This window comes from Gopherus flavomarginatus, chromosome 4 (genome assembly GCF_025201925.1).
Source record: "Gopherus flavomarginatus isolate rGopFla2 chromosome 4, rGopFla2.mat.asm, whole genome shotgun sequence".
Lineage (NCBI taxonomy): Eukaryota > Metazoa > Chordata > Testudines > Testudinidae > Gopherus > Gopherus flavomarginatus.
In genome coordinates, this window is record NC_066620.1 from 28,884,203 (window position 1) to 28,891,030 (window position 6,828).

At 54.1% G+C, this 6,828-nt stretch overlaps 1 non-coding gene across 1 annotated transcript; it reads left to right on the top strand.

The window, feature by feature from the left end:
* Positions 1–5,243: 5,243 nt before the first annotated feature.
* Positions 5,244–5,317, top strand: TRNAN-GUU (transfer RNA asparagine (anticodon GUU)). Its single transcript has one exon. It is a non-coding gene; the product is annotated as a tRNA-Asn (tRNA).
* The last annotated feature ends 1,511 nt before the right edge of the window (positions 5,318–6,828 follow it).

Sequence of the window (6,828 nt, forward strand, 5' to 3'; positions counted from 1 at the left end):
CTGCTGGGTCTGTCTGTCCACGGGCAGGGTCTCTGCCATACTGGGAAGGATGTGTCCTGCCTGCCAGGATAAGGGGATTGCTTCTCCCACCCCCTATCTTTGGGAAGACCTCATTGCTGTAACTGGGTCACAGTATGAGTGGCCATTCATGTCTTTGGGGCTGTGAGGTCCGAGACTGAGAGGGGTGGGCTTGCAGTCATGGCTTTGGGCAGAGGAGAAGTTGGGCTGGGATTAGAGATGCCCCTTACCACCTGCTAGCTCCATTACTGTATCACCCAAAAGCCTCGCTCAGGGTCCACTATGCCTCCTTGTGCTGTGCACTGCAGGGACAATCAGAAGGACAGCAGGATGCATGAGGAAATAGATGAGTGTGTGAGGCAGATGGGTGAAGGGGGGTGTGTGGCATACATTGGGGACAGATGAGGGGTTGAGGGTTGGACGGACAGCGGGACAGATGGAGAGCTGCAGGGATGGATGGTGATGTCACAGGCTGGACTTGTGATGGGTTCAGCACATGGCCGCTGGCTCTGTCATCTCCTGCCCCCATCTGCCTATCTGACTCTGCCCCTGTCTCTCGCAGGCAGCACTCAGCAGAGTCTGGCCCTGTTGTTACACTGGTGCCTACATCCAGCGCACACCTGTGCGTAATTTGCTCCTAGAGAGCTCAGGCAGGGAGAAGAGTGTGGCTCGCGGCTGCTTAACCAGCTACTCCAAAGACTGCCGCTGATCTCCCCCTCCTTGGGCAGCAATACCCTGGCTAGGGGGTTCCTTGTCCCTCCTCGCTGCCAAAGCAGCCTGCTCAGCTCAGAAACCGAGGTCACCTGTCTCCGCCCAGCCTCTAGCTGGAGCTGCTCCAGCCCCGAATTGCTGGTATCCAGCCTGGCCGGAGTTGGTGTGATGTCCTAGCAGAGTCCGTTCTTTCTCCCTGGTAGATTGTGATTTTCCCCACTGCAGTTAGTTGCTCTTTCTCTGCTTCTCCCATAGCCCCTCCCCAGCGATAGTGACCCCTGCTGGCCGGGCATGGGAGTGTCCTGTAGGTGCCTTCTTGTAGGAGCAGTGACTCCTGGTGGCGAGGGGCAGCAATGCCTGGCATGTATCCCCCCTATCATTGCTGCAGTGACCCCTGGTGGCAACTGAGGTAAGTTGCCTGTGTGACCCCCACTACTTCCATTGCGCCTGTGAGCGCTGATGGGTAGGTGAGGCAGGGCTCTGTATGTATATCAGCCATTGGGGCAGTGCCCTCTGCATATCCCACTCTCATCTCAGTGACTCGTGTTGCCCAGGTGGGGCAGTCCCCGTGTGTATTTACTCCCCGCAACCCCTGCATTGGGCCTGTGACCACTGGTAGCCAGAGGAGTCATTGCCCAAGCTGTATTCTTCAGCTTCCCCAAGGTGGCAGGGTGCCTGGGTGGCTGTGTCAGGCAGTGCCTTGGGTATCTTTCATCTCCTTTGTGGCAGTGAGCCCTGCTTCTGGTGTGTATCACTCCCCCACTAGGGATGTGCACTGGTGGCCAAGTATGGCAGTGCCCTTTGTGTAGCCCCCTCTCCCCCTCCGCCCAGGGTGACCAGATAGAAAGTGTGAAGAATCGGGATGGGGTGAAGGCTAATAGGCACCTACGTAAGAAAAAGCCCCGAATATCAGGACTGTCCCTATAAAATCAGGACATCTGGTCACCCTATCCCCTCTACCCATGTGCCAGGTATGGCAGGCACTGATCCCTGGCATCCCTGTGGGGCAATACCCTCTGTATATCCCCCAATTGGGGCAGTGACCCCTGCTGGTCAGGTGGGGCAGTGCCCTGTGTGTGTGTCCCCTATTTAGGTAGTGACCCCGATGGCTAAGTGAGGCAGTGGCCTTTGATTTTCTCTTCTCTCCCCAGCCCCCTCGCTCTCTGGTGTAGGACCCCCAGCTGGGGCACTACCTGATGTGTATCTCTACTAATTGGAGCAGTGACCTCCCCGGGGTGCCCTGGTGTGGCAGTGCCCTATTGCTTTCTCCTTCCCCTTCTCTCCATGCCATTGTAGTAGTGGCCACTTCAGGCAGTGGCCTGTTTATCATCTCCCCCCCACCTGCACCATTGCAGCAGTGCCACCTGGTGGCCACGTGTGGCAGTGCCCTGCTGTATCCCCCCCAACCATTGCTGCAGTGACCCCAGGTGCCCAGTTTGAGTAGTAGCCTGTGTGTACCTCAGCTCTTGGGGCAGTAACCTGTGGGGCCAGCTCAGACAGTGCACAGTCTGTGACATCTGGTGGCCACATAGGGCAGTGGCCTGTATGTACCATTTCTGACCACTGGTGTCTTGGTGCTAAGATGCAGCCACCTCTGGGTTACATGGTGGGGCTGTTTACAGGACAGTGGGGACAGCCCCCCTGTTCCAGGAAGTAGGGGAATGTCTGGTGTTTGGGGCAGAGCGTTCCACCTTCTACTGAACTTTGATGCTCTGAGCACCTTTCCCCTGCATGAAGAAGACCCTGTGTGACTCCAAAGCTGGTCCAGTAACAGGTATCACCTCACCTGCCTTGTGTCCCTTGTTTTCTGGCAACTGTCCAACTTCCCCTTTGCTGATGGTCTTCAAACCTCCTCCAAGCAACCCCCCCATCAATCCCTTAAGATGCCAAACCTCTCCTCGAACCCAACCCTAGGGGGGGCAGCCCACCTGAAAACCCTACAGCACCATGGGAGTGGCAGTGTCCACTGCCTCCATCTTCCACCAGCCAGGGGCCCCACAGCACAATAGGAGTGGTCGTGTCTCCTGCTTCCATTTCCTGACAGCTGCTGCCAGGCCCGGCCCAGACTTCCCATTTCTGGTGCGAGTTTGGAAGCAGATGCTGCCATGAGGCGGTGCCGGGAAGGGTGGTGCTGATGTCAGGAGAAAGAAGGAGGAGTAGGTGGGTCTGTGCTACTGCGGGGAGGTGCTGCCCTTGCTGTGAAAGTACCCCGCTATTAGAGGAGATGTCATCTCCCTGCCCTGCCATGCTCTGCACCAGCCCCTGCTTGTCACGGGAGCAGGGCTGGCTCCAGGCACCAGCGTAGCAAGCAGGTGCTTGGAGCAGCCAATTCAAAGGGGCGGCCTGTACGGTATCGGGGCAGCACATCTGGGTCTTTTGCGGAAATTCGGCGGTGGGTCCCCCATTCCCTGTCTTAGTCTTTGAGCTGCCACCAAATGTCTACCAAAGAGGAAGGGAGGGAGGACTCGCCGCCGAACTGCCGCAGAAGAAGCAGTGTGGTTGAGCTGCTGCCGAAGAGCCACAGCTTTTCTTTTCTTTCTTATTTACTTTCTCCACACCGGTCATGGTTTTATAGACCTCCATCTTGTCCCCCTTTAGTCATCTCTTTTCCAAGATGAAAAGTCCCAATCTCATGAATCTCTTCTTAGACAGAAGCTGGTCCATATCTCCTCATCATCTTTGTTGTCCTTTTCTGAATCTTTCCCATTCCAATAGATCTTTTTTGAGATTGGGGCAACGGCATCAGCACGGAGTATTCAAGATGTGGGCGTACCATGGATTGTTATTGAAGCGATATGATAGTTTCAGTCTTCTTACCTATCCCTTTCTTAATGATTCCCAACACTCGGCTGCATATTGAGTGGATGTTTTCAGAGAACTATCCACAATGACTCCCAGATCTCTTTCTCGAGTGGTAACAGCTAATTTAGACCCCATCGTTTTATAGGGATAGTTGGGATTATGTTTTCCAATGTGTATTACTTTACACTTAACAGCACCGACGTTCATGTGCCATTTGGTTGTCCCGTCACCCAGTTTTGTGAGATCTCTTTATGGCTCTTCGCAGTCTGCCTGAGACTTAACTATCTTGAGCAATTTTGTATCATCTGCAAATTTTGCCACCTCACTGTTTACCCCTTTCCCCAGATCATTTATGAATAAGTTGAACAGTACTGCTCCCAGTACAGACACCTGGGGACAAGAGAGGGAAGATACTCTTCTGACACTGGCAGACCAGGTGCCAGCTCATACCAAGGCCCCGTGGCGTTACTGATAAGTGACAAATGCATGGCTGGAACCTAGTCTTTCTCACTTGTTTGTTACTGTTGTTAAAACAGGCCTTAGATTTATAAAAATGTGTTTAGTATTTAGAGTTTATGACAAGCTCGTGAGTTGCTGCATGCATTCTTCTCACCTATAATAGCCGTAGCCCATGTTGTAAGGTGATATATAAGCATTGGCACTATAGCTGTAAACCCCCTTGCCGCCACCCTGCCACCAGTCAGGAGAGAAGCATTACTAAGTGTGAAATGCTAGTTTACCAGAAGAGGCGTCACCTCCTTTCCAACAAGAGAAGGCCCTGACTGAGACATCAGACAAGCCACTGTGGATCATCCGTGGACAAAAGACATGGTTGATTGCTCCCCGTCACACACCCACAAGGAGGCAGAGACCTGCACAAACACTTGCCCCCATCAGCTTGAGCTCTGGGGGAATGGAATAAAAATCTCTGTCAGGAAGAAACTGTTGTCCCTACCCCGGATGCTGGTTGGACTTCAGGGAGACCGCACACCTTCTAAGCATAAGCAAGGGATCCTGGCTGTTTTCCTAGGGTTAGCTCTAAAGGACATACAGAGTTTGCAGCTTCTACTACACTTGAGTGGTAAGATAATGTCAGGATGCCTAAGGAGAATGTCTAAGACTCCATGTTAAGGCTATTCTAGTGCCTGAGAAACTCACACTTGATACATGGTGGGTGAGATCAAAGTGTGGAACAAACAGCCATGAAGAGCCCCACTGCCTTAGGGTTAGGGTTATGCCATTCGATCTCTTTGTTGTTCTTAGTGCTGCAGTTGTTTGCCTTAAGCTTATGCCATTGGATCTCTTTCAGGGTGCGTTTTGGTTCTGAGAGGTAAAAGGCTGCTGTGTGTGTGCTGTTATGGAGTGAGGGAGCAAAGGCTGATTGCAGAGGTGGTGAATGTGCCACAAAAGTTGTGGGGGCCTGCCCTGCCCCCCCAGCTCTGGTGCTAGAGGCCAGAATTTGCGTAAACCCACCCGCTGACCTGTGACTAAGAATTTCGCGCTGCTAACTCTTCCAGCAAAACAGGCCAAAGAAAGTGTACGCAAGTGCTGTACCGCAGCCCCCGTGCTCTTTTCGGTTCCTTCCCACAGAACTTTCACTGCATACCAGTCCAGTTCCTTGCTGTTGCTTGTCTAAGAGCTGCATGCATATGCTAGACCGTACCCTGTGCTGATTCCCGACTTTTGTGCTCCATACAGCCTTGCCCACACGTGTCTCTGTGGCGCAATGGGTTAGCACGTTCGGCTGTTAACCGAAAGGATGGTGGTTTGAGCCCACCCGGGGATGGTGATGAGCCCGTGCTACTTCCTTGCTTCCCTGAGGCCTGTGGGGAGCCTCTAAAGTCCCATTTTGCTGCCTCTTGGCCTCAGTGCTTTCAGCTGGTGGCCCAAAGGGCATGCTGGATGCCATTCAGAAACCCGTCTCCCAGCAGCTGTGCCGGAGGCTCAGGCTTAATCCTCGAGGCCGAGCACAAAAACTTTCAACCGGGAACATTTTGCTCCCTTCCCGCCTCCGCCAAAGCGGCAAGGGAGAAGGGGACGAGACACACCTGCTCAAAGACGCCTCCCTCCCACTTCCCTGTAGGCTGTGCAAAGCTCTTGGCCTGCCTCATGCCTCATCAGGAAAGAGCGGCCATGCTGCCCAAGCCTGAGTCATGTGCGCAGCCTGGCCCGCCCCGGCTGACGGCGCGCAGAGCCACGCGAGTCAATGGCAGGTCGAGTCAGTAGCCTCGGCTCTTTCCCCTGACAGCCACACAGCACTGCCTAGTGCCCCGAGAGCCTCCCTCGTGTTCTGCCACAGCCCGCCGGGGTGGGTAGGAAAAGAGGACCAGGAAGCACTGCAGCCTCATTCTGGGACAGGAGGCCCTTGCCACACCCAGACCTCCCTCTTGCCTTCAGCCCAGGCAGCCAGAGGTGCCAGGGAGCTCTCTGGCAGGCCACCGCCTCAGACACCTCTTGCCGCTCTGCTGGTCACCGCCTCGCTGAAAGGCCCAGAGGGAAAAAGAAACAAATGCACACGTAGCACAGGATGGTTTCGAGCCATCGACCTCTGTTATGGGCCCAGCACGCTTCCGCTGCGCCACTCTGCTGGCTCTTCACAGCCCTGCCACCCAGCCGGCACTATCCAGATCAGTGCCTTACGTGCTCTCGCGCTGGCAGGGGGATGCGCAGGCTGCTAGGCAGCTGCCCTGGTCACAGGATTTTACAGCGTCTACAGGGTAAAAGGGATCTCTTTGGGGTTTGGACCCCACTGGGAGCTGGGTAGCTGAGTGCCAGAGATGGGAGCACTTCTTTAACTCTTTTCAGTTAAGCCTTCAGCTGGTGGGGGACGAGGTTCAGCCTTGGATCCGTGTCTGCAGCAGGCAAGCGCCTCTGGCTCCATCGGCCCCCCTCGCTGTCTTAGCAGACTAAAACCCGGAGCAAACGCACACGCCTTGCAAAGGAAGAGGAGCCGGGATCTCGAACAAATGTCAACATTTTATTAAGATAACGTTCAAAGAAAAAAAAAAGGGTACGGTACAGCGTTTAGGCGCAGAAGTTTCTGGTGATCAGGGAACAACGTACAGATTACCCACGGGGTGCGAAGTTCGGTTTAAGATCGGGTGGCATGAGGAATACCTAATCTGCAATAGCCCTGACTGGGGGTAAAAGGTTAACGTACAGACACTGAATTAGGAGGGTATGTTGTCCATGTGAGGGCTAAGTTCAGGTGTGGAGTATAACGAGCGGATACGACGATGAGGATGGATTGACCCGCATTTGGTGAGTTTGAACGTTCAGTGTTTTTTAATCTTTTCC